The 27,061-nt window shown below is 46.1% G+C and overlaps 1 protein-coding gene across 4 annotated transcripts in view; it reads right to left on the bottom strand.

Moving 5' to 3' along the window:
* VOPP1 (VOPP1 WW domain binding protein) overlaps positions 1 to 27,061 on the bottom strand; it is a 104,099-nt gene that overhangs the window by 25,790 nt on the left and 51,248 nt on the right. The window lies entirely within an intron of this gene.

The following is a 27,061-nucleotide window of genomic DNA, read 5'->3' as shown; positions in this document are numbered from 1 at the left end:
GCCCTCGACTTCCCTGCCCTTCCCCAACCCCAAGTCCTCCTTGAAGAGAGAAGATGCCATGAAAGTGCAAACCCTTCCGTTTTACAGAGACGTTTTCACTGGAGCGTTTCGAGCCCAGCGGCAATGGATTGGCAGGGATGTGGTGAGGACCACTTCCCTATAATATTAAACCTTTACCTAATTGTGATCTAGGTTCCTGCCAGTTTTTTTTTCCTTTAAACAAAAAGTAGCTGGGAGAAATACACAATTCAGTCCAAGGTCTTGGGCACTGAATGTGTAGATTACTGCAGTACAAATAGGTTTGTTTTATGTGGAGAAGTATGTGTAGAAAACTAGTTAAGATGCGAAGTGAGATAACGACAGCCTGGAACTCAGCAGAACCAAGCTCCTAAGCTGCTCTTCCCTGGTTGTGCACGCAGTAGGCCCAAGGCTCCTGGATGTAGTGCTGCCTCTCTGTAAACACCCTGCACCCAACGGCGCTAAATCCTCTATCGTTTCAAGGACAAACTGGTCTGAGAGACACTCCCTCCCCACTCCACCCCCACGCCATTCCACAGACAATATGGCAGCATTCATGTCCAGTCTTCCCCTGGCCCATGAACGTGAATTCCTACCCGGTACCCAAAGTGTTGTGATTTCCACAAGATGCTCCCAGTGGCTCCCACTGAGAGTTACCTAAATGAGTGCTCAAGAATGCTGCTGGTCCTGGCCGGGTGCAGTGGCTCACACCTGTCATCTCAGCACTTTGGGAGGCCAAGGCGGGTGGATCACCTGAGGTCAGGAGTTTGAGACCAGCCTGGCCAACATGGTGAAACCCTGCCTCGACTAAAAATACAAAAATTAGCTGGACATAGTGTGTGCACCTGTAGTCCCAGCTGCTCGGGGAGCTGAGGCAGGAGAACTGCTTGAACCTGGGAGGCAGAGGTTGCAGTGAGCCAAGATCATGCCACTTGCACTCCTGACACTTCATGCATCCAACAAGCAGCCACCAAGGGCTACTAGGAGCCTGTTCTGTGCTTTCCTGAGGGTGGAGCAGAGAAAACCCAGAGGAAAATCCTTCTGGGGAGGAGCTTTCTCTCTAGAAGGGAGAGAAAATAGTAAACAAGAAAACATAAACTGTGTTAGATGGTAATAAGTTCTTCTGTGGTGAAAAATGGAGCCGGCACTGGCAGGTTGAGAGCACAAGGCAGCAGGATGCTCAGGGAGGACATGATGTCTGAACAGAGAGCACGCAGGAATCCAGTCTGCCAATGAAGGAAGCTGGCACAGGGTCTCAGCACTCGGGACGGGGGAATGCTGGCCACTCCATCCTAGTGCCCCTGGTCCACAGCTGCATGCTGGAGATGAGTATGGGAGCTCTGCAAGCCAGAGCCCTGCACAGACAGTACGTTCTGCAGTTCCCCCAGGCCTTCCCCTACAATCTCACTGGTCTCGGTTGATCAATGTGTGTGTGCCTATGTGTGTGGAAGAGAAGGGAGCAGTCGAGGGAGATGAAGGACTTCTTGCTTTTAGGGTGGATGGAGTTCAGACAATTAACAGTAAACTAGAAGAGGTGGGACTGTTTCCTCTCATGAGTGTGTAAAGACAGGCGTCCTCAGCACTCTGGTGAGGTTCGTGGTGAGTTTGGGAGTGTGGAAGGCAGAACGCAACCATGGCCCTGAGAATTGCACCCCTCAGAAAACACACCCTGCATAATCCCCTCCTCTCCAGTGGGCAGGACCCTGTGAATATCGGATGACCCCTCCCATGATCACAGAACATTCATCAAGATGGTGTGTTATCTAAGGCTCTGCCTTTGCAGACAGGAGATTCTCCTGCTGGCTTTGAAACAGTATTAATAGCAGCCACATGAGAGGACCATGTGACCAGCACTGAGCGTGGTCTGCAGGCACAAAAAGCAATCCCAGCAGGACCTCAGTCCTACAACCACAAGAAACCGAATTCTGCCAACAACCCAAATCAATTTGGAGGAGGACTCCAAGCTCCAGGTGAGAACGCAGTCCAGCCCACAGCTTAATCTCAGCCTCATGAAGTGACCCTGATCCCAGAACCCAAATGAGCTTTCCCAGACTTGAGATCTACAGAGCTGTGCAGTAATAAGGGTATACTGTTTCAGTCTGCTACGTTTATAGTGATTTACTACACAGCCACAGAGTCAAGGAGAACACAGCTTACAGGTTACAAGCACTTCTTACCTTACACCAGGTTAAGTGCTTCACAAACGTTTCGTTAATTTTCAAAACATCCACATACGAGGTAAAGTATTACTAGTGCCATGTTTGAAATTAGCTTAGAAGCAAGACATTAGGGATGTTGCACCTCCAGCCCAGGCCACTGTCTGCAGAAGCCAAGAGTGGACTTGGCTAGCACTTCAGGAAAGCATTTTGCACAGATGCTGCCTCTCTGGTAACATGGAGCCTTTCATGACCAAAGGGTCACCTTCTCTATCCCCACTTGATTTTCCTATTCTTCTTTGGCCCTGCCAAAGAAATTTCAAAGACCATGGTAACAGAGACAATGTGAAAAAAACAGACCCTTGGGCAAATGTCAGGAGGTCCCTGAGACAGGACCCAGAGACAGGAACTCAGCAACCACTCTTTAATAGTGCTTGCACAGGCAGAGCAAGATGGCCGAATAGGAACAGCTCCAGTCTCCAGCTCCCAGCGCGAGCGACACAGAAGACAGGTGATTTCTGCATTATCAACTGAGGTACTGGGTTCATCTCACTGGGGAGTGGCGGACAATCAGTGCTGGTCAGCTGTTGCAGCCCGACCAGCGAGAGCTGAAGCAGGGCGAGGCATCGCCTCACCTGGGAAGCGCAAGGGGGAAGGGAATCCCTTTTCCTAGCCAGGGGAACTGAGACACACAACACCTGAAAAATTGGGTAACTCCCACCCCAATACTGCGCTTTAAGCAAACGGGCACAGCAGGAGATTATATCCCACACCTGGCCGGGAGGGTCCCACGCCAGAGAAGGCCATAAACGAACGGACAGAGATGAAAACCATGACACGAGAAATACGTGACAAATGCACAAGCTTCAGTAACCGACTTGATCAACTGGAAGAAAGAGTATCAGCGATTGAGGATCAAATGAATGAAATGAAGGGAGAAGAGAAATCTAAAGAAAAAAGAAGAAAAAGAAATGAACAAAGCCTGCAAGAAGTATGGGATTATGTAAAAAGACCAAATCTACGTCTGACTGGGGTGCCTGAAAGTGAGGGGGAAAATGGAACCAAGTTGGAAAACACTCTTCAGGATATCATCCAGGAGAACTTCCCCAACCTAGTAGGGCAGGCCAACATTCAAATCCAGGAAATACAGAGAACGCCACAAAGATACTCCTCGAGAAGAGCAACTCCAAGACACATAATTGCCAGATTCACCAAAGCTGAAATGAAGGAAAAAATCTTAAGGGCAGCCAGAGAGAAAGGTCGGGTTACCCACAAAGGGAAGCCCAACAGACTAACAGCAGATCTCTCGGCAGAAACTCTCCAAGCCAGAAGAGAGTGGGGGCCAATATTCAACATTCTTAAAGAAAAGAATTTTAAACCCAGAATTTCATATCCAGCCAAACTAAGTTTCATAAGTGAAGGAGAAACAAAATCCTTTACAGATAAGCAAATGCTTAGAGATTCTGTCACCACCAGGCCTGCCTTACAAGAGACCCTGAAGGAAGCATTAAACATGGAAAGGAACAACCGGTACCAGCCATTGCAAAAACATGCCAAAATGTAAAGACCATCGAGGCTAGGAAGAAACTGCATCAACTAACGAGCAAAATAACCAGTTAATATCATAATAGCAGGATCAAGTTCACACATAACAATATTAACCTTAAATGTAAATGGACTAAATGCTCCCATTAAAAGACACAGACTGGCAAAATGGATAAAGAGTCAAGACCCATCAGTCTGCTGTATTCAGGAGACCCATCTCACATGCAGAGACATACATAGGCTCAAAATAAAGGGATGGAGGAAGATCTACCAAGCAAATGGAGAACAAAAAAAAGCAGGGGTTGCGACACTAGTCTCTGATAAAACAGACTTTAAACCAACAAAGATCAAAAGAGACAAAGAAGGCCATTACATAATGGTAAAGGGATCAATTCAACAGGAAGAGCTAACTATCCTAAATATATATGCACCCAATACAGGAGCACCAAGATTCATAAAGCAAGTCCTTAGAGACTTACAAAGAGACTTAGACTCCCATACAATAATAATGGGAGACTTCAACACTCCACTGTCAACATCAGACAGATCAACGAGACAGAAAGTTAACAAGGATATCCAGGAATTGAACTCATCTCTGCAGCAAGCAGACCTAATAGACATCTACAGAACTCTCCACCCCAAATCAACAGAATATACATTCTTCTCAGCACCACATCACACTTATTCCAAAATTGACCACATACTTGGAAGTAAAGCACTCCTCAGCAATCGTAAAAGAACAGAAATTATAACAAACTGTCTCTCAGACCACAGTGCATTCAAACTAGAACTCAGGACTAAGAAACTCAATCAAAACCGCTCAACTACATGGAAACTGAATAACCTGCTCCTGAATGACTACTGGGTACACAACGAAATGAAGGCAGAAATAAAGATGTTCTTTGAAACCAATGAGAACAAAGATACAACATACCAGAATCTCTAGGACACATTTAAAGCAGTGTGTAGAGGGAAATTTATAGCACTAAATGCCCACAAGAGAAAGCTGGAAAGATCTAATATTGACACTCTAACATCACAATTAAAAGAACTAGAGAAGCAAGAGCAAACACATTCAAAAGCTAGCAGAAGGCAAGAAATAACTAAGATCAGAGCAGAACTGAAGGAGCTAGAGACACAAAAAACCCTCCAAAAAATCAATGAATCCAGGAGTTGGTTTTTTGAAAAGATCAACAAAATTGATAGACCGCTAGCAAGACTAATAAAGAGGAAAAGAGAGAAGAATCAAATAGACACAATAAAAAATGACACAAGTGATATCACCACCGACCCCACAGAAATACAAACTACCATCAGAGAATACTATAAACACCTCTATGCAAATAAACTAGAAAATCTAGAAGAAATGGATAATTTCCTGGACACTTACACTCTCCCAAGACTGAACCAGGAAGAAGCTGAATCCCTGAATAGACCAATAGCAGGCTCTGAAATTGAGGCAATAATTAATAGCCTACCAACCAAAAAAAGTCCAGGACCAGATAGGATTCACAGCTGAATTCTACCAGAGGTACAAGGAGGAGCTGGTACCATTCCTTCTGAAACTATTTCAATCAATAGAAAAAGAGGGAATCCTCCCTAACTCATTTTATGTGGCCAACATCATCCTGATACCAAAGCCTGGCAGAGACACAACAAAAAAAGAGAATTTTAGACCAATATCCCTGATGAACATCAATGCAAAAATCCTCAATAAAATACTGGCAAACTGGATCCAGCAGCACATCAAAAAGCTTATCCACCATGATCAAGTTGGCTTCATCCCTGGGATGCAAGGCTGGTTCAACATATGCAAATCAATAAACATAATCCAGCCTATAAACAGAACCAAAGACAAGAACCACATGAGTATCTCAATAGATGCAGAAAAGGCCTTTGACAAAATTCAACAGCCCTTCATGCTAAAAAGTCTCAATAAATTCGGTATTGATGGAACGTATCTCAAAATATTAAGAGCTATTTATGACACACCCACAGCCAATATCATACTGAATGGGCAAAAACTGGAAAAATTCCCTTTGAAAACTGGCACAAGACAGGGATGCCCTCTCTCACCACTCCTATTCAACATAGTGTTGGAAGTTCTGGCTAGGGCAATCAGGCAAGAGAAAGAAATAAAGCATATTCAGTTAGGAAAAGAAGTCAAATTGTCCCTGTTTGCAGATGACATGACCATATATTTAGAAAACCCCATTGTCTCAGCCCAAAATCTCCTTAAGCTGATAAGCAACTTCAGCAAAGTCTCAGGATACAAAATTAATGTGCAAAAACCACAAGCATTCTTATACACCAGTAACAGACAAACAGAGAGCCAAATCATGAATGAACTTCCATTTACAATTGCTTCAAAGAGAATGAAATACCTAGGAATCCAACTTACAAGGGATGTAAAGGACCTCTTCAAGGAGAACTACAAACCACTGCTCAGTGAAATAAAAGAGGACATAAACAAATGGAAGAACACACCATGCTCATGGATAGGAAGAATCAATATGGTGAAAATGGCCATACTGTCCAAGGTAATTTATAGATTCAATGCCATCCCCATCAAGCTACCAATGAGTTTCTTCACTGAATTGGAAAAAACTGCTTAAAGTTCATATGGAACCAAAAAAGAGCCCGCATCTCCAAGACAATCCTAAGTCAAAAGAACAAAGCTGGAGGCATCACGCTACCTGACTTCAAACTATACTACAAGGCTACAGTAACCAAAACAGCATGGTACTGGTACCAAAACAGAGATATAGACCAATGGAATAGAACAGAGTCCTCCGAAATAATACCACACATCTACAGCCATCTGACCTTTGATAAACCTGAGAAACAAGAAATGGGGAAAGGATTCCCTATTTAATAAATGGTGCTGGGATAATTGGCTAGCCATAAGTAGAAAGCTGAAACTGGATCCTTTCCTTATTCCTTACACGAAAATTAATTCAAGATGGATTAGAGACTTAAATGTTAGACCTAATACCATAAAAACCCTAGAAGAAAACCTAGGTAATATCATTCAGGACATAGGCATGGGCAAGGACTTCATGTCTAAAACACCACAAGCAATGGCAACAAAAGCCAAAATAGACAAATGGGACCTAATTAAACTAAAGAGCTTCTGCACAGCAAAAGAAACTACCATCAGAGTGAACAGGCAACCTACAGAATGGGAGAAAATTTTTGCAATCTACTCATCTGACAAAGGGCTAATATCCAGAACCTACAAAGAACTCAAACAAATTTATAAGAAAAAACAAACAACCCCATCAAAAAGTGGGCAAAGGATATGAATGGACATTTCTCAAAAGAGGACATTCATACAGCCAACAGACACATGAAAAAATGCTCATCATCACTGGCCATCAGAGAAATGCAAATCAAAACCACAATGAGATACCATCTCACACCAGTTAGAATGGCAATCATTAAAAAGTCAGGAAACAACAGGTGCTGGAGAGGATGTGGAGAAATAAGAACACTTTTACACTGTTGGTGGGATTGTAAACTAGTTCAACCATTATGGAAAACAGTATGGCGATTCCTCAAGGATCTAGAACTAGAAGTACCATATGACCCATCCATCCCATTACTGGGTATATACCCAAAGGATTATAAATCGTGCTGCTATAAAGACACATGCACACGTATGTTTATTGTGGCACTATTCACAATAGCAAAGACTTGGAATCAACCCAAATGTCCATCAGTGACAGACTGGATTAAGAAAATGTGGCACATATACACCATGGAATACTATGCAGCCATAAAAAAGGATGAGTTTGTGTCCTTTGTAGGGACATGGATGCAGCTGGAAACCATCATTCTCAGCAAACTATCGCAAGAACAGAAAACCAAACACTGCATGTTCTCACTCATAGGTGGAAACTGAACAATGAGATCACTTGGACTCGGGAAGGGGAACATCACACACCGGGGCCTATCGTGGGGAGGGGGGAGGGGGGAGGGATGGCATTGGGAGTTATACCTGATGTAAATGACGAGTTGATGGGTGCTGACGAGTTGATGGGTGCAGCACAGCAACATGGCACAAGTATACATATGTAACAAACCTGCACATTATGCACATGTACCCTAGAACTTAAAGTATAATTAAAAAAAAAATAGTGCTTGCACGGTTCTTTGTTCAGTTTGGAACTGCATATTGACCAGAAAGATTCCCAGAAAAGCCTGTATCATTTGATGTCAGTAATGCTCTACAATTAGCATATACAATTAATCATAGAGACAAATAATAAAGTAAGATGCGATATTAGGTGAAAGGATAGTGTCGATTTGTAGTGAATGGTGGATGCTCCCGCAACATTAGCTGTTTTCAGCAGACATCCACACACATGCACAAAAATCTATGTGTGCCAGGCTGTGACATAAGGCACATCTCTTCACAGCTGCTGCCAGGGAAGCCCCAAGTTAAAAGTGGACAGGCTCAAGTTTCTGGTGTGTCCAGGACTGGCCCCATTCAACCTCTTGGGAGATTCTGGGTGGCCTTCAGGCTCAGGTCGCCCTGTGAGGTCACTTTCTGCCGTTAACAGTGCTGGGCTAAGGGTCTTTCGGTCCTTGTCTTCTGTCTAGGTGAAACCGGCTTTAGTCAAATGGCTATTGCCATTTTTACTCCTAATTCTACTATATTTTGTCCTCAAGTGATCAAATTCTAGGAGATACAACTCTCATGAAGACCCTCTCAAATCAGACACCCCAGCTCACTGCCTAGCCATGAACAGCATCCTCTGCAGGTGCTGACGGTGAGGGAGCGGGGAGAGGGAGATGCAGAACAGAGACGACAGACACCCGCAGCTTAGGGGGAACTGGCTGTGATCCTCTGAGCTCCTGCTAGTTGCCTCCCATAGATCCACCACCCTCTGCCACCATGATGCTCCTGTGTCTCTCCCTCTCAGGTTTTACCCCAACTATAACGGCAGCTGCTCCAGCTCCAAGCACAGCCAAAGCTTAAGAGGTATTAATACCTGGGTCCCTCCAATACTGACAGCCGTGCACTTGATATGAAAGAGGAAAACAGGTACATACTAATAAATTTAGTGACTGAATTGTTTTTCGTGAGCTAAATTTGCTAAAATGCTTCCCTTTCAGCTTTACACTTACAAGGAAGCATTTGCTGCCTGGAAACCTAAGCCCTATGGCATTCTATCTCCCATGCTGGAGAGAGCAGACTACCAGCTTTCAGACATATGTAGAGCCCTCGTCCAGAATTAACACACATACACCCCTCAGCCTGAGAACATATCCGTCCTAGAATATCTGGAGTATAACGGATTACAAGTTCCTCTTTGTTGGCAAGATACAACATCTATGTGCTCTAGCTCACTTTTCAGAATCCAAATTTGGAACACCAGCAGCAAATACACGCTGTCAACTGATTATCACTTTCTTCTCTCAAAACACAGGGATGCTTTATGCTCCTTCCATGAGCTGAAGACCCATTCACTCTCCACATTCTTGCGGCTCATCTGCGGCCCTGGCCCGGCTCCCAGTGTGGATGCTGGCAGGCCCCAGCTACTCAAAGGAGCACACAATTACCTAGGTGCTGACACTGTTACCCCTTTTCTCTCTGCTGCTTTCTTCCTTTTGAAGCTGCTGGTAAATTGGGGCCCTAAGCACACACACCTGCTGATGTTCCAAAAAGCTGCAATTACAAAGAGGTATTCACTGCAACACTGAGCTTAATTAAAGTAGTAAACATTACCAGGCAGTCGAGCACACTGCAGACACCCATCATGGATGCATCAAGTCAAATACTCCTAGTGCCCTCAGCCTCAGAATGGCAACGCTGCTCCCAAGGACGTCACAAGACTACACCTTTGCTGAACAGATCAGAATGGAGAAAATAGCAAGGGCTTTTTCATCTCATTCTTCTCTGTGTGCCAGATGTATAAATTCTCAGACTTGCCATGGAAAAGAAGAAACATTACTCTTAATTACATTCGCTCCACAGCATATCTAATTATAGTCCTGAGACTCTGAAATACACGATACTTCAAAAGAATGAAAAGATCACGTATAGCAGCAGACATGGGCCCCTGGACTTGACTTACTGCTGTTAGCCAAGTATTCCTTACTGTACCCCTGGATACAAAGGTAGATTTCTGCTGAGGTCAGAGAATGGGTAGTCCACTCTGAGCAGCTGCTGACAGGTAACTAGGTATATTATACAGATAAAATCAGGGTGTCTGGCTTTTCTCCCCTAGTCAATGATAGGACCTGCAGTCCCTGGGATTCCTCATGTAAAAGGAAATGTATGTCTGAGAGTCTATGGGCCACGACTGAGACATGTGTCAGAGCAACAAACAAATGCAAACAACAGGTGGCCACTGTGGGAGTTTTTGAAGCCTAAGACGGAAGCATGTGTTATGCTTAGTCCTGTACAGGAGGAAAGAGGGTATGGCCACTGGACACATTTAATTCTTAGCCTTTGGGTTACATAAATCTCAAAAGTAGGAAAGGGTAACATACTAGGTCAAGGAATGTTCAGTGTTAGTGAAGTCACAGAATCTTTCTACGTAAAAAAGAAAAAAGCCAAATGTCAGTTTGTAAACTTTTCCATGTGTTGTTGCTATGGATGGAAAGTGTCTCCCCCAGATGGTTGCTGAAAGGCTACCCTGCAATGGGATGGTGTTAAAAGGTGGGGCTTTTGGAAGGTGATCTGGTCACCAAGCTGAAGCCCTTGTGACAGGGTTGGGGTCTCTGTAAGAAGAGTCATGAAGAGAGCTTGCTGCTTGCTCCGCTCCTCACCATGTGAGGATAGAACAAGATGGCGCCTACGAACCACGGACAGAGCCTCATCAGACACCAGAGCTGACGGCACCTTGGTCTGGGACTTCCAGCCTCCAGCGCTGTGAGAAATAAACACACACTGTTTAAGCCCCACAGCCTCTGGTATTGCTGTTACGTCAGCCTGAACTTAAGCACCACTTTAGCGGTAATCACAGTTAAAAGGATTTACAGAAAATCGTCTCTGCATCTGGTGGAGCAGCTAAAGTCTGAGTAAAATATTCAGGGTGCTGGTCTGGAGACAGAGTTGGTGGGGACTGTAACTTTTTTGGGGGAGTTCGAGAATCCAATCCTTTCTCCTGCCTGCAGGATTAACCCTCAGCAAACATTTCTCTTCACTAAGCACTTGCTGGCACAACACCTCCTTTCTCCCATCCAGTCCCAGTCTCTCAGTTTGACAGCTGGTCTGTTCTCCTCAATCACACTGCCCCTAAAAGCTAACCCTGCTTTTCACACTACTCATTATCATCTGCATTCTCCACACAGCCGAGCCCGCAGCATATACTTGAAGGAGGCTTCCCGAGTTAGAAGCAGGAAGTACATCCAGGCTTATCAGTGGCCTTTGATTAGCTACCTATGAGAAACTGGGCTCTCCAGTAATCTAAACACAGAGGCCTATACAAGTTTCAGTAGAAAACTCCAAAGGACATGTGAGCCTCTAGGGGAGCAGAGGAGAGCTCTGTCCTTAGCCACCCAGTGCCCCGGCAAATCTCCTTGTAAGGACTGCAGAGCTCTGTGCCTCACCTGGATCAAGGAATCCACCTGACCGTTTAGTAACTGACCTTCCCCTCCAACCTGCCCAGGCAGAGGCTGCCACTCCCTGCAGCAAGGCCCCAGGGCACGTGCCTTCCATGACCATGGGCACTGTTCCTTGTGCAGAATCCAAGGCAGGCCCCGCTAGGTTGATTCATGATTCACACAGTCTTTCTTTCCAGTGTCCAAAGGGACTCACATATTCTCCCAAGCCTTGTCTTCTCCAGGAAACAGTATCTATCTTGGGCAAAACTATGGTTTCTCTTTATTGGGAAGAATCCCAGTTTACTCTCATTTCCACACTTACTGGAGCTTCAGGCAGGATTAACCTTTTTAACAACTGTGACACAGTCAAATCCTAATAAACCTTCCATCTAAACTTCCAAGTTCTTCTCAGTAGGTTCTGTCTTTCCATGCTGTACAGGTGCAGTACAGTCTGGGACCCAAATATAGGACTTCATGCTTATCCATAAAAAGGGTAAACTTATGCAATCTGGCCCTTTACTTTTATCCTGTCAAGAGCCTTTGGATCCTCATTCTGTCACCCAAGGCATTCACTATTTCTTCCAGTTTTCTGTCACTGACATGAAGGATATGAGTCAAGTTTTCCTGGGACCCAGGACTGCTGAATTTCAGGCCACCCGACCAACTCTGCTCCTCCTCTCTGCAATGATCACAAACATGACTTAGAATGCCCACATCCAAAAATCCACAGTTGGGTCAGGAAGAGATGAGACTGGGGCCTGAAAATGAAGAGGAATCTTTCCATGCCCTGAAACTGAAATTCAAAACCTGAGATCTTACCAAAGTCCAGCAGGCTGCCTGCAGAAAGAAAACCAAAGGGAGAGAAAGAAGGCTGTACCACGAAGTGAGTCCTGGCTTAGCTGCAAGGAGTCCAGGAGTGTGCAGAAAGGGAGGGTGAGGTGGGAATATGGAAAGGTGACAGCCCATGAGCTCAGCCCAACTCACAGCCAGATGCTCTCTACTCAGATGGAGATCAGTTTCAGCATCAGGATTAAAAAAATGGGCACGTGAATTTTATAGTATGTGAATTATACCTTAATTTAGAAAGAGAGAGGGGGGAGGAAGGAAGGAAGGAAGGAAGGAAGGAAGGAAGGAAGGAAGGAAGGAAGGCCTCCTCTACCTACAACTTGTACATATGATCAACATGGCATGCCTTCCCTATTTTCATTCAAGTCAATGCTAAAATATTGAAGTCAATGGTGAATTCCATTACAGACGTTCCTTCTCTGTTGAGATTTTACTAATCATAATTTTATAAATACAGCTATTATACCAGTTACAAATCCACCTAACTGGTCTATTTATTACTGATCTCCTCAGCAGTGTCAGATCACTGATGTCCTGGTCTCACGGTCCCATAAAAGACCAACCCAATATGACCTTACAGAGGCAAACCCAAATTAATTTTAATCGAGCACAAAACACCCTTTTAATAATTTCCTGACGCCTTCAAGAGGTCCCCACTGCTCTGGCGACTGCCCTGATGAGCCCACCTCCCATCTCTCGCCCATGTCCTTCTAAAATCTCAGCCTGGTGGGCTGTCTTTGGGCACACTGGTGCCCTGGGCATTCCTGCCTCTTCCCTCCTAGACAAGTCATCTGTGATCATCAGGACACTGTCCACTAACTCTTGCAAGCTCGCTTCCCTTTCAGATGACATCACTGCCTCACACTCATCTCTCCCAACTATAAGTCTATTACGAGAAAATGTATTACTCATCACCATTTTTTGAGACGGAGTTTTGCTCTTGTGGCCCAGACTGGAGTGCAGTGGCACGATCTCACCTCACTGCAACCTCCACCTCCTAGGTTCAAGTGATTCTCCTGCCTCAGCCTCCCGAGTAGCTGGGATTACAGGTGTGCATTCCCACGCCCGGCTAATTTTTTATATTTTTGGTAGAGATGGGGTTTCGCCATGTTGGCCAGGCTGGTCTCAAACTCCTGACCTCAGGTGATCTGCCTGTCTCAGCCTCCCAAAGTGCTGGGATTACAGGCATGAGCCACTGCACCCAGCCACAAGCTTTTTTTTTTTTTTTTTTTTTTTGAGATGGAGCTTCACTCTTGTTGCCCAGGCTGAAGTTCAATGGTGCGATCTCGGTTCACAGCAACCTCCCCCTCCCAGGTTCGAGCAATTCTCCTGCCTTGGCCTCCCAAGTAGCTGGGATTACAGGTATGCGCCACCATGCCTGGCTAATTTTTATATTTTCAGTAGAGACGGGGTTTTACCCATGTTGGTCAGGCTGGTCTCAAACTCCCAAACTCAGGTGATCCGCCCGCCTCAGCCTCTCAAAGTGCTGGGATTATGGGCACTTTGAGCCACTGTGCCCAGCCCCAATGTTCTTTATAAAGCTTCTTTATAACATTACTTAATACACTTGTGCATTTCCAGCCTTAATATGGCATAACCTTCTGGGTCATATCCTGGCTTTGCCTTTAGGAGTCCATCCTCCACCAGGAAAGCTCTCTCATTTGAATGAGGCAGCAGAAGTCCTGGCCCATACATGTGGACAAAACTCAAACCAGGAGGAGGTGGTTCAGGCAGAATTCCAGCAGCCTCAAGACACACCTGTGAGGAGTGCTGTGGAAAGCAATGGCTCTCAGCACCGGCTCACGTCAAAACTGTCCAGCAGCTTTAAAAACACCTGTGCCTGCTGGCTGGGATGCACTCCTCTGGAGATTTCCGTACACGGCAGGGCTGAGAACCAAGGACCTAAATCTGGAGCCCTCTTGCCTGTGACTCTTTTCTTAGCGCTGGGAAGGAGCACATGGTGGGTGAGCCGGGCAGGGGGCGGGGGGGGGGGCGGGGGGGGGGCGGGAGGGGTGTTGTTCTGGCTTTTCTGGGCAGGTGTTTTTTGTTTTAACAGCTTTCTTGATGTATCCTTGATATACAAAGAGCTGTGTACAATCTGATGAGTTTGGTCCTATGCAAACACCCAAGATATCACCACAACGAAAGTCTAGGCATAATCTGATTACTTGTAATATTGTACGTCTGTAAGAAACCAGCATTTTTAATAGAACTTTCACCTTTCCAAACACAAGATTTTAGACCACTTTATCTGTCTTGCTTTCAAGTCAAAAACTTCACAGACCTGACTATGAACTCATGGTTCTTTCTTTCCTGTCAACCTCAGTTGGTAATCCATGTGATGTCAGTATCGTCCTCCCGGCCTGACACGGTTTCCCTGACAGGCAGGGAGGTGGCTGTGTGTTGAGACATATGGTCCCATTTTGATGATGTTTCAACTTTGATTTGGCCAACACATCCCACGGCAAAGTCAAACATCTCTGGGTTGTAAGGAGGGGGCCATCGCTGCTTTGATGAGGCCTGAGCCCGAGACGTTGAGGGTGGGAAGACGGCTGCCCTGTCAATCATTCCTTCAGAGACAAGAGTTATCACCAGAAAACACCTTCTCTGACTTGTATAAACCCAAACTACTTGCATTCAGGATTTACCTAGGGCAATTTTACTTGTATTTCTACCACGGGAGAAAGCATTACAAATGCTTACCAAAATCACTAATATTAGCAGACAAAATGGGGCAGAGAGTACTCATTTCCTGGTCATTTTAACCCTTCAGTAGCTGCTGCCTTGGAGCCCAGATGCACCCAGAGTTAAAGTGAGGAGGTAAGATGGGCCAAGAAGCTCTTAAATTACTGCTGAACTTTGGTAACTATGGAGTTGTTTTGTTTGTTTGTTTTGACCCAAGGTCTCACTGTGTCACCCAGGCTGGAGTGCAGTGGTGCAATCATAGCTCACTGCAGCCTCAAATTCCTTGGCTTAAGTGATCCCTTCACACCAGCCTCCCAAGTAGCTAAAACTACAGGTGCACACCACCATGCCCAGCTAATTTAAAAAATCTTTTGTAGAGATGAGGTTTCACTATGTTGCCCAGGCTGGTCTCCAACTCCTGGCCACAGTGATCTACTTGCCTTGGCCCAAAAGTGTTGGGATTACAGATGTGAACCACTGCACCTGGCCCAGAGTTTTTGAAACTCCACCCTGTGTTTCTGCGGTAGAAGTTTTCCCTCTTTCTCCTTCCAGTAAACTGCTGATCATTTAAAATTAGTTCTATTCAATCCTATCCAGAAAAACAATCCTCCTAGTTTCCTGCTGACTAAATATAAGGTTAAAAAAATAAATCCTGGCCATATGTCTCTTTCAGAGACACAGTTATTACCAGAAACCACCTTCTCTGGAAGGTGTTTTTCATTTTCCATACAAAAGTGAAAAACAGAAGTCTGCCTAAGAGCTCACAGTGAGATCTTGTCGCTATAAAAAATCTTTAAAATTAGCCAGACGTAGTAGCACATACCTACAGTCCTAGTGACTCAGAGCCTGAGGTGAGAGGATCACTTGAGCCAAGGGGTTTGAGGCTGCAGTGAGCTAGTACTGCACCACTGTGTTCCAGCCTGGGTGACAGAGCAAGACCCTGCCCCAAATTTATTATCCATTTTAATTTCATAATAAATTTCCTATCATTGAAATCACACAGGCATGATAAATACTAACGGAATTAGCTGAGTTTGGCAATGAGATCAGGAAGGGAGATAGATTCTAGTACCTAAAAACTCTGGAAACTTACACTGAGGTTCACACCTGGCTTACTTTCTCAGCTCTATTTTTACTTGAGTTGGTCTTAGTCCATTCAGGCTGTTATAACAAAATACCAGAGCTTGGGTAATTTATAAACAACAGAAATTGATTGCTCATAGTTCTGGAGGCTGGGACGCCCAGGATCAAGGCCCAGCAGATTCGATATCCAGTCAGGGCTCCTTGCTTCATAAATGATGTCTTGCTGCTGTGTTCTCACAGGGCAAAAGAGAGCAGGGGAGCTCCCTGCAACCTCTGTTGTAATCCCATTCATGAGGACAGAGCCCTCATGACTTGGTCACTTCCCCCAAAGGCCCCACCTCTTACTACTCATACACTGGGTGTTAGGTTCCAACAGATGAATTTTGTAAGGACACACATATTCAGACTATACCAGCTGGTTAGCTGTTATATGCAAATGCTCAGAACTCTTAAGTCTGCATTCCAGCTCTGGACTACATCCTGCCCTCTTCCACCTCTGCTGCAAAAGTGAATTCCTCACTGGCTCAATTTCCTGGGTATTCTCCAAGAACTCCAAACTCCACATGTATACGTGACATTCTCTACTCAGTCTTCTACTGAATCTTTCCCGGAACCTATTCTTTCCATGGTCTCCCTCTCACTGTCTTCCCAACCAGAAACCTGTGATTTATTTGACTCCCTTTATTTACCTCTATATCGACTCTCCTGTGAGACGCTTTTCATGACCACCGCCTGTTCCTCAGCCCTGTTTCTACAGGAGTCAGACTGTCTTGCCTTTACTACAACCACAAGCTCCTCCCCTTTAGACCAGAGGACTGTGTCGTCATACTGTTCCTAGACCAAACTGAGGGTCAGGCTACTATTTCTTGTGGCCCAATAATGAGATGCAGATGAACTGGGGAGGAAGAGAATTTTTATTTCTGCAACCAATTACTGGTAGAAGGCCTGGAAATTATGGCCAGACCAACTCAAAATTACAAAGTTTTCCAGAGCTTACATACTTTCTAAGCTATATGTCTACCTGTAAGTGTGCATTCATCTAGAGACATAAGTGGTTAACTTCTTTTAAACTACAACTATAACTGGAGCCTCAGTAAATTCACATAATCTAAATGGGTCCAGGTGCTGGGGTGATTATCCTTATCTTGTCTCCTGCTAAATCACAGAGGTTTGGGGAGTTCCTTCAGACCCCCAAAAAACTTATTTGTGGAGGCCTGGAGACTTTCTTCAGACACCAAAAAAAAAAAATTATTTAATCCTAAATGGGTCATGTTAAGAATTCCTTCGTTATTTTGTCATGCTTTAAGGCCCAGGAAAGGCCTAGGCAAAACTCCCGGTGGGCTTTTGTTACATCCCAGCCTTTATATAAGGGCACTGGCTTTTTTTAGCTTTTAATATTTAACTTAACCACTCAGTCCGTACTGAAACACTTGTTATGGAGGCCTGCGTTGGTGAGACCTGGCCTGCCACAATGCTGCACGCAGGAGGGAGTCTCAGCCCCTCAGACGGCGTTTGAGACTCTTCTCGCTAGGCTTCTCCCTCCTTTTCCCATCTCATCTCCTGCCGTCTACCAGGCACCCTGGACTCCAGCCCCGTGGTCCCCACCGTACCCTGCACCTTCATGCTCCCATGCCTGCACTCTTCCCAAATTCTCTGACTGCTCCGTGCTGCTTCAAAGATCAGCCCTGTGAGGTCTCTCCCAACACCATCCCCTGCTCTCCCCGATCTGTCCTGCTCCTCCCTTGGCAGGACCCCCATTTCTACAGTTCTCACCATGTGCAATATTGTGGTTAACTGTTAGAGGCCTCTATCTTCTACACCAGACGCGAGCTTGAGAGCAACCCCATCTCATTCCTCTATGCAGAGCCCAGGTATCCACCTTGGTTTCGGAACCTTGTAAAGGTTTTGACTTAAACAGAAGAGATGTTGCAGCAGAAAGGCAACTCAGCAAAGCTGGGAACAATACATTAATTAGTAGGAACTCAAAGCATACAAAGGATACTGATTAAAATGTTAACATAGTGCTGGTGGGGACAGTTTGAAACAGGTGCTCCCAGGCAATGACAGCCTATTATCACGATGACCCTCAGGCAGAGCAGCTGGACAGTATTTAGTAGAATACAAAATAAGCATAAGCTTTGATTCAGCAATTCAATTTCTGCAAATTTACCCCATATAATATGGCCAGCATTAAAATATATGAAACATCGTACCAAATGGAATTTTTAAAGACTATAAATAGCCTGTCTGTTCAAATATGTTCTTGCTACCAAGTGAATTATTAAAAATTTGTTTATGAGCACAGCTTAAAATTTTAGAATGTGAAAGAAAAATATCTTTGTCCCTGCCTTTCTGGATAAACCAATGTACTTCTTACATATATTGATGATACTTCATGTCTCCCTAAAATATATAAAACCAGGCTGTGCCCTGACTGCCTTGGGCACGTGTTGTCAGGACTTCCTGGGGCTGTGACATGGGTGCACGTCTTCAACCTTAGTAAAATAAACTTTCTAAATTAACTGAGACCTGTCTCAGATTTTCTGGGTTTACAAGAATTACAGACAAGGAACTGAGAACCTTCAACAGTTAAACAAAACAAAAACTCCAAAATATAGGCACTACCTGTATAATTGAATGATGAGGCATCCCCAGGAAATATTCTGCTACTATCAAAAAGAATGAGGGGCTTTGTATACTTATTTAGAAGCATACTCACAATGTATAGTTAAAAGGAATCAAGTTCAGCTGGGCGCAGTGGCTCACACCTGTAATCGCAGCACTTTGGGAGGCCAAGGCAGGCGGATCACTTGAGGTCAGGAGTTCGAGACCAGCCTGGCCAACACGGTGAAGCCCTGTCTCTACTAAAAATACAAAAATTAGCCAGGCGTCGTGGCACGTGCCTGTAATCCCAGCTACCCAGGAGGCTGAGGCAGGAGAATCACTTGAACCTGGAAGGTGGAGGTTGCAGTGAGCCGAGATCGTGCCACTGTACTCCAGCCTGGGCAAGAGTGAGACTCCATTTCAAAAAAAAAAAAAAAAGAGAGAGAGAAATCAAGGTCACATTTTAGGGATCTAAAGCGCTTAAGCAGAAGATCATCAGTGAAAATTTCTCCCTGTTATAGAGAAGGTGTCTTCAACTTACACCAGGAATCTTCATTGATAAATCTAAGAACTGAGAGAAAAGAAATTCTGCTCTTGAATATCTGCCCCCTCCAGGTTGCAACCCGAAAACTGTGCTCCATCTCCTGATGGCAGAACAGTGAGGGTCTGCAGCAGGCATATGGAGCACTCAGCCAGGGAAGCGCCCCCACCCCCACTGCCGTCTTCCATGCATCCTGGAAGGCCCCAGTGCTGTGGGAGGAGAGCTCAGCAAAGGAGTCCAGCTGACTTCTGCACAGACGGATCTCCCCATCAGGCTCAGAGTCTGCTTGCAGAGCCATAAAGGGTGCCTGCTGGCCAGAGGTGACCCTGTGTCCAGGGAGCCTGGGACTGACTCTGGCACCTGCGCTCCTAGCAGGAAGGTAAAGCAGCCCAGCGGTGCTGGCTCTGCCAACCTTGTCTCTGGATCTCGATTTGACACCTGTGAACAGCACTTCATCCACTCACAGCATTAATTATTCACAGCAGAGAAATGAACCCAGAGGCAGCCAACAACACAGGGTAATGTAAGCACTTTAAAAGAAGCTTTACACTCCAATAGGAGACTTGGGAATAGGGCCTGAAAGCAGCCTGGTCAAAATCGATAGCGTTGGCAGGAATGGGCTCTGCCTCCTGCTGGACAAGCCCTGGACCCTGGGCTCCTCCAGCACAGGCCCTGCCTCCCTCATCCCTAACTTCCCATCATCCCGTACACACCAGCTCCCTCCCACTTTAGTAGCGCTCTGGAAATTACAGGTACTCAGTAAGGCATGACACTGACGATAATATTCCTTAATTCTGTTTCATGGATCCTATCTTCCCTTTATCCAGCGGTTTGACAACATGCAACCGTCCATTTTTTCCCTTCCATGCTCTCCTTTGAGCTTGGCGGTGTGTGAATTCCCTATCGTCTTAGTGGAGTTGACTTCTGAGAAGCTTCCCCACATTCTTTCCTTCAATAGTACTTAGATCTGAACGAAAAACTAAAATAAGTGAGCAGACAGAACACCCCGAACCCAAATACCCTGAAGCTCTGCCCCATCCATGTGGCAGCCAGAGATGTGACTCAGTCATGCAAAAGACCTCTAAAGATGCTGCAGGCCCAGGGAGACCGCATCTCCTGGTGTCAGCTGCCATGTCGGTAAAACTAGAAGAAGATGGTCTTAGGGTTTCCTGGTATTCTACAAGAACGGAGGTAAGTAAAGTAAAACTTCGGAGCCAAATCTTTTCCTCCTCCCAGCTCTTCAAAGGGCCACAGGGCTATTTTCACTTTTAAATCATTGGTGTCCAGTCAAGAATACTCAACCATTTCGAACCCATCCTCAATTTTCTGGGGGACAGAGATTCATTTCAATATACAGTAACAAGAAATTTGCACATCTAAATCGTCAGCTCTCTCTGGCTTATTAAAGTCACATGAAAAAGTCATCGTCTGAAGTCCGGGTAACTGTCAGAAAGCACCTGATATGTCTAAGGAGCCACGAGATCTGGTCCAGTGAGGCCAGGCTCCCAGATCCACCCCAGTGCCTGACTGGAAGCAGCGCCCTTTCTCACACCATCATGTCAGTACCAAGACCTGCAGGAGAAAGAAGACTCACTGGCTTGGAAGGAGACATGAGGTGGTCGCTTTGTACTTGGCAGGCAGGCTGGGCCCTTCATGAGCTAATATCCATCTCCCATTTGTCACTTGTCTCTGCTACAACACACATGCCTGCTCAGCCATTCATCTTTTATTCTCTAAGCTATAAATTATTCTGAGCAGCCAGCCAGAGTGCTGTGGAATAAGCAGGATGAGACCTTGAAGGTGATCTAGCACAGGAAACTGGGGCCCAGAGAGGTTGGACATTTGCCCAAGATCCCATAGCAACCTGATGGCACAGCTGGTCTACAGATGATCTCTTGAATTCCAGTCCCTTAAATATTTTCCATCCCCAAAGACAGCTTTCAGAATCACTCCTTCTGTCTCCAACCCTCCTTAGGCCACCATTTGTCTCTGTTACTAAAGGTATACTGAGGGCCTTCTATGGGCCAGGACCTGTGTTAGCACAGAAGGTATAAAAATCAGCAAGACAGGCTCCCAGTCTAGGGAGGAGACACACAGATGTTTTATTTCAGCAACAGCAGTGCCGTGAAGGAGCATGGTACCCATGCACCAAAGAGGGGTATGGGCTGCAGAGAGGGACCCTCATCCCCAGCTCTCTGGAGATGACACCGTAGCGTGCTTAGGCAAGCACTCCACAAATGTCAGCCATTGCATTCCCACGCTGTGTATCTGGCAGACTCTGTGTCTCAGCTAGTCTGGGACAACTCGGGGCCGTCCTCTGCTCTGTCCTGCTGCAAAGGCAGATGCAAAGAAGTGGGCAGGTCTCAGCTGTCCTTGTGGTGAGCTGCGGCTGTGCAGTGCTACTGGAATGGGCTCTGCCTCCTGTGGGATAAGCCCTGGACCCTGTGTGACATACTTGCACCTGTCAGCTGTGGAAGAGCCTCCCGAGGTCCCTGTCCATACCCTGGTATACAGGCACGCCCTGTCACCTCCAGCCTGCTGCTGCCTCCCAAGCCACCGCCCTCTCTCTGCTCTTCTGTGCACCAAGTCCTCTTAGGGGTGGCGGCTGTGAGCCAGGTGGCCTCTGGGGGGCTGAGGAGCACCTGGGCTGGAAATCTTAGTGGAGAGGGTGACGTTTCTTATAGTCACTGCTCCTGACCCAAGAGGCCTCCCACTACCCACAAAGGGGTGGTGGTGTCAACTCAGGCACCGAGGAAGGCCCAGGTAACCACTGGCAGATATCGAAGACGGGCTGGGACAGGCTGCCTCCCAGAGCGTCAGGAACAGCATGCCCGGCAACGAGGTGAGTTTGTGCCCTGGGGCAGAGGTCCCCAGGTAAAATCAGGGGACCCATCAGCCACCTCTGGACACAGAACTCCCAATTTTCTCCAAGCTCAGTGTTAAAATCTGCCAAACGAAACTGCAAATATCACAGAGAATACAGGCATCCCAAATAGTGACTGAGTCCTTACTCTGTATCTCACATGCACAGCAGTATTCATACTGCACAGCAACCCAGTGCAGCAGGCACCACAACCCCGCCTTTTTAAAGAGAACTGAAGCCATAGGCTGAATAGCACCTGGAGCTACCTCCTCCCAAACCACTCCACTTCCCCTCTGCGCCACAGAAGCAGCAGGCACAGACTCTGTGACAGGCAGGAGCTCCCTGTCACCTGATGAGGAGGATTCAGTGCTGCCCGCAGACACCTGGACATCAGACTGAGCTCCCGGACGTGGACTTGCGTCTAGGCTCTTCTCTGACAAATGCCACCTTAGTCGGCAGCACTTTTCTGGACTGAGAGGGAAGTGTGCTGTTTGCTGCTTTGGATCCTGCAGGACATGCTCCTCGGTCAGTTCCCACCTTTATCTTCTCATCTCTGGGCTCCAGGAAGCTCACACAGTGGCCCCTGTTTCAGGCCATGCTGGCAAAGGAGCTGAGGGAGCGAGGCCCGAGCAGAAGCTTGACTCGAGGATAGAATGCAAGCCAAGGGGTGGAAGCTGCTGAGGCCACACAGCCACTCGCTGTTTTTAAACCACGTTACTAAGAGGAGACACCTAGTAAGCCCTGAACCAAAGCACAGAAAGGCACATTTTAATTCAGAGCTCTTGGAAGGGCAGCTTGCAACAGGAAAGGCAGGTAGTGAAGGGAAGTAAAGGGGGAAACATTATTGGAGGGAACAGGAATGTGTTGCTTTTCTGTTCAGATCCCGAAGGGTCTTTTTCTTCAACAATAAGTATATCTTGTTTATACATGTAATACACAGTCTCCCAGACCAACAATGGAAAAATATCAAATTAAGGAAATGAAACAAACCTTGATGCAGGGATAGGGTAGAAAGAGAGAGATCATTTAGCACAAAGAAATCAGAACAGGTGAGAGTAATTTTTTATGTCTAGGTAGCTACAGTAGCAAACCTACATTTCATTAAAAGAGATCAGTCTTTGTTAGCTTACTAACTAGCACACTGGAATGAAATGCAGGGACAGGCAGAGTAGGGAGAAGGTGGCTGCCACCTGGCATTTCTGGTGAGACAAAATGAAATCAGATTATCAAATATAGGAATAAAATCCCTAAAACAAGTTTGCAACCTAGATGTTCCCTCCTCAATGCATTCTGCATGGTGAGTTACACTCACAAAACAGAGGTGTTGTTTGAAATATATATTTTCTGCAGGGGAAGGAAAAAAAACAACCTCTAACAAAACAGGATGTCACTTTGAGTAAACATATTTGTAAGGAATATCTATTTCGGAGAATCTTAGCACTTTACCCAGATGAAATGAAACATAGAATATACTGGAAATGTACTTTTTAGATGAGATCTGTTATAATTTAAGGTTTTGTTTGTTAGTTTGTTTCGTTTTGTTTTGAGATGGAGTCTCACTCTGTAGCCCAAGCTGGAGTACAGTGGTGTGGCTCACTGCAACCTCTGCCTCTGGGGCTCAAGCGATTCTCACGCCTCAGCCTCCCAAGTAGCTGGGACTACAGGCTTGTGCTACCATGCCCAGTTAATATTTTTTTGGGGGGGGATTTTAGTAGAGACAGGGTTTCACCATGTTGCCCAGGGTGGTCTTGAACTCCTGAGCTCAGGAGATCAGCCCCACTCGGCCTCCCAGAGTGCTGGGATTACAGGCATGAGACACCGTGCCTGGCCTAATTTAAGTTTTTTTTAATGTACTGTTGAAGATGCTTCAGAAATGACTAGTCACTCTCACGTGACTATACCACTGCTGCCTGAGGCACAGGTACCTTCCCTGTCCTGCACACCACAACGCAACACAACTGACACGTCGTGGGCCCTCCACAGACACCTGTGGATGAAAGGGAAGCCGTCACCATCCCCAGGACAGCACCCTGCACGCCGGCCATGTGTTCAGAGGCCAGGCTGGCAGCAGTGTGCAATGGCAGCCCGCCTCCCTCCCTGCATCCCCCTTGGCCGAGGCACCCGGCAGCAGGGCGAGCCTGGGCTAGATGTGAGTCTCCTGTACCTGTACTGCCTTCTGCACCAAGGCAGCAGAGACCACAGTGGGCTTCAGAGATCAACAATAACGTAGCCCTCAAGGTTAACTCTAGGGCAGCTGTGCCTCCTGCAGGTCAAGCACTTCCAGCGGGGGTGTAGCTACCGTCTCTTGCCTGTAGCAGATCTCTCCTTGAGCGAGACAAGCTTGGAATGAGTAGAATACAGCTAAGCAATTTCTATTCATTCCCCTTTAAGAAAAATGCTTCATGACCCCAACTTGATGGACAGCAGAGAAGACAGCTTTGGAGAAGACAGTTTTTGAGTATTAAATATCCGGACTGGTTAGGATATTGGACAAGCCACCCCATGTGTGCTGGCTGGCCCCAAAAAAACAACTTTCTCCTTGACACCACACTGGGTTCACCTCTGTGTCAAGACACTGTGGTCCCTCGCATGTGCAGAGAAATGGCACACTGAGTCTGTAGCATTCATCTCATGAGCATATGTAACACAGAGGTGAGCTGGCCTTGGGTAGGTTATGTTCTTATAGGACTTCTGCACTGGTCATGTGCAAGCCCTGTGCCTCAAACCTGGCAGGTCAGAATTTGCAGTCACATCTCATAGAGGAAGCAGCTGATAAGGTCACAGAGCTGGTAAACAACAGAGTGGCGGGATGGGAAGGCTGGTACTAGACAGAGGTGGGGACCGCATCACGTGGGGAAAGTGCTCCATGCTACTGCACGTGTCACCTTAAAATGGTTAATTCTGTTCTTTGAATTTCACCTCAATTAAATAAAAAAGTAACAGAGCAAATATGCACGAACATGATGACAAACATCAGGTGCCACGCACTGGGCCAGGCAGCAGGGTTACAGAATGCACAGGCCATGGCCCCATCCTGAAGCACTCGCCGCGTGGTGCAGTTTGCTGGTGTTATCAGCACTCTCTCACAGCCAAAACAGCAGGGGAGGAACAAACTCTTATGGGGACAGGGAACTGAGTCAGAAGAGGCTCAGAGAACTGGGGAATGATCAAAGGTCCCCTACGTGGGTCAGCGCTGCTGACTGCATGGTGGGAACTGCAAGGAAATGTATCCGCTCAACATCGAGGATGGCCGCTGTGTGCCGGGCACTATCCTACGCCTTGTTGGGAAGCCAAGTATTTATAACTTGTTGCCCTCATGAGACTCACAAGAAAGAAGGAAGATAAAGCCAGACACTCTCTTGAAAGTCTACTGTTAAAAGGACATTGTTCCTGATGGTTTAAGCAAAAAAGTGACATGGAAATTTAGAAACACGTGAGAACTGGATGGGAGAAGAGGTTGAAAGGAGACTAGTTAGAAAGTTTCAGCAATGGTTGAGGGACATTCGCAGATCTGGATTTGGGTGAGGACACTGGGAAGAGAGGGGAGAAACAGAAAGACTAGAGGCAGAACAGAGAAGACTAGTGGGTGGGGCTGGGGTTTCCTGGCATCATGAGATCAGAAGACCTTAATTCATGTACAGGGCACAGGACAATGCCGGGGCCTGGAGTAAGTACTTAATAACTGTTACCTGCTGTTATTCTCACACTGAGCTTCATGTTCTCATGGTGACTTCACTTTTCCATTTTTCTGGACAGTGCACCTAGGGAGCTCTGGATCCTTCTCCCCACCATTGGAAGAGAAAAGCACGAAAGGAAACTGGGCCACAGGCCTGAGTGACAAAAGCAGGGCTTGTCTTTGTATTCCTTGTCTCCAGTTCAATGCAATGCAAAACACTTTCAAAATATGCAGGGAACAAGTGAATGAATAAAGAACAAATGAACAAGTCAATACAAGAACAGCAATGACCTCTGATGCCCAAGCTCTGACAAAGCTGACCTATAAAACAATTGGAGAAACAGGTTTTTAAGGAAGAGCACACAGGAGGAGGCGAAAGGTCCACATTTGCGCAAGAAGCTGAACGAGGAAATAAACCATACTGATGAAAATTCATTATGCTGAGAAGAACCAAAATATTTTCTCTTCCTGTTATCCCACAACCACTTCTCTTCAACCTGACAACTCTGTAATTAGAGCCCAAGTCCTTACGCTGCTGCTTTATTTTCCAAGTGGGGTCTGTCTTTCTGCAGCTGCAGAGGCTTCCTTCCAGGGCCCCACACCATAGGGCACATTGACTCCTGCCTGTCAGTATGAAACCAAGATGAGGAACATGGCCAGCTTCCTTGTGCTTCACCCCCCACTCACAGATACACAGCCCTTCCGTCATACACTGGGCTCCTCAAGAATGACAGGTAAGAGCCTGAGCGAGGTGGCTCACGCCTCTAATCCCAGCACTTTGGGAGGCCAAGGCGTGCAGACTGCTTGAGGACAGGAGTTCGAGACCAGCCTGGCCAACAGGGTGAAACCCCGTCTCTACTAAAAAAAAGAAAAATTAGCTGGGCGTGATGGCACATGCCTGTAATCTAAGCTACTAGGGAGGTTGAGGCACGAGAATCGCTTGAACTCAAAGAGGCAGGGGCTGCAGTGAGCTGAGATTGTGCCACTGCACTCCAGCCTGGTGACAGAGTAGGACTCCAACTCAAATAATAATAATAATGATAGGTAAGAAAAATGTATGTTTTGGCAGATTAAAAAATAACCCTTTTTCCTATTATATATCTCCTATCCAATTACCCTATATGCTAGAATATATAGTACTTCTGCTAGACTACAATATATATGCCTGAAGAATCTCAGGTTTTACAAAATTCAATACTAAAAATAATAGAGCTTTTGGGAAATTTTGGTTAGGGCATTCCACTCAATACCTAAGGAACTTCAAAACAGAATCAAAAACAGTGACTGATAACCTGGAGAGTTAATATGGTCACCAAGGCAGGTGGCTCCACAGGGCTGGTGGTTACCACAGCAGATATTACAAACATACAAAAGCCGCACGAAGAAAATGCAGCAATGTCCTCATTACAGAAAGACTGGCAGACACCGAGGGGGCACCAGAAGGATTATAACCCCCTCTGAGCCAAGAGCCACAAGAGGCTGTGATG

This window comes from Macaca fascicularis, chromosome 3 (genome assembly GCF_037993035.2).
Source record: "Macaca fascicularis isolate 582-1 chromosome 3, T2T-MFA8v1.1".
NCBI lineage: Eukaryota > Metazoa > Chordata > Mammalia > Primates > Cercopithecidae > Macaca > Macaca fascicularis.
Note: the sequence above shows the minus strand (reverse complement) of the source record. Positions and strands in the feature narration are given on the sequence as shown.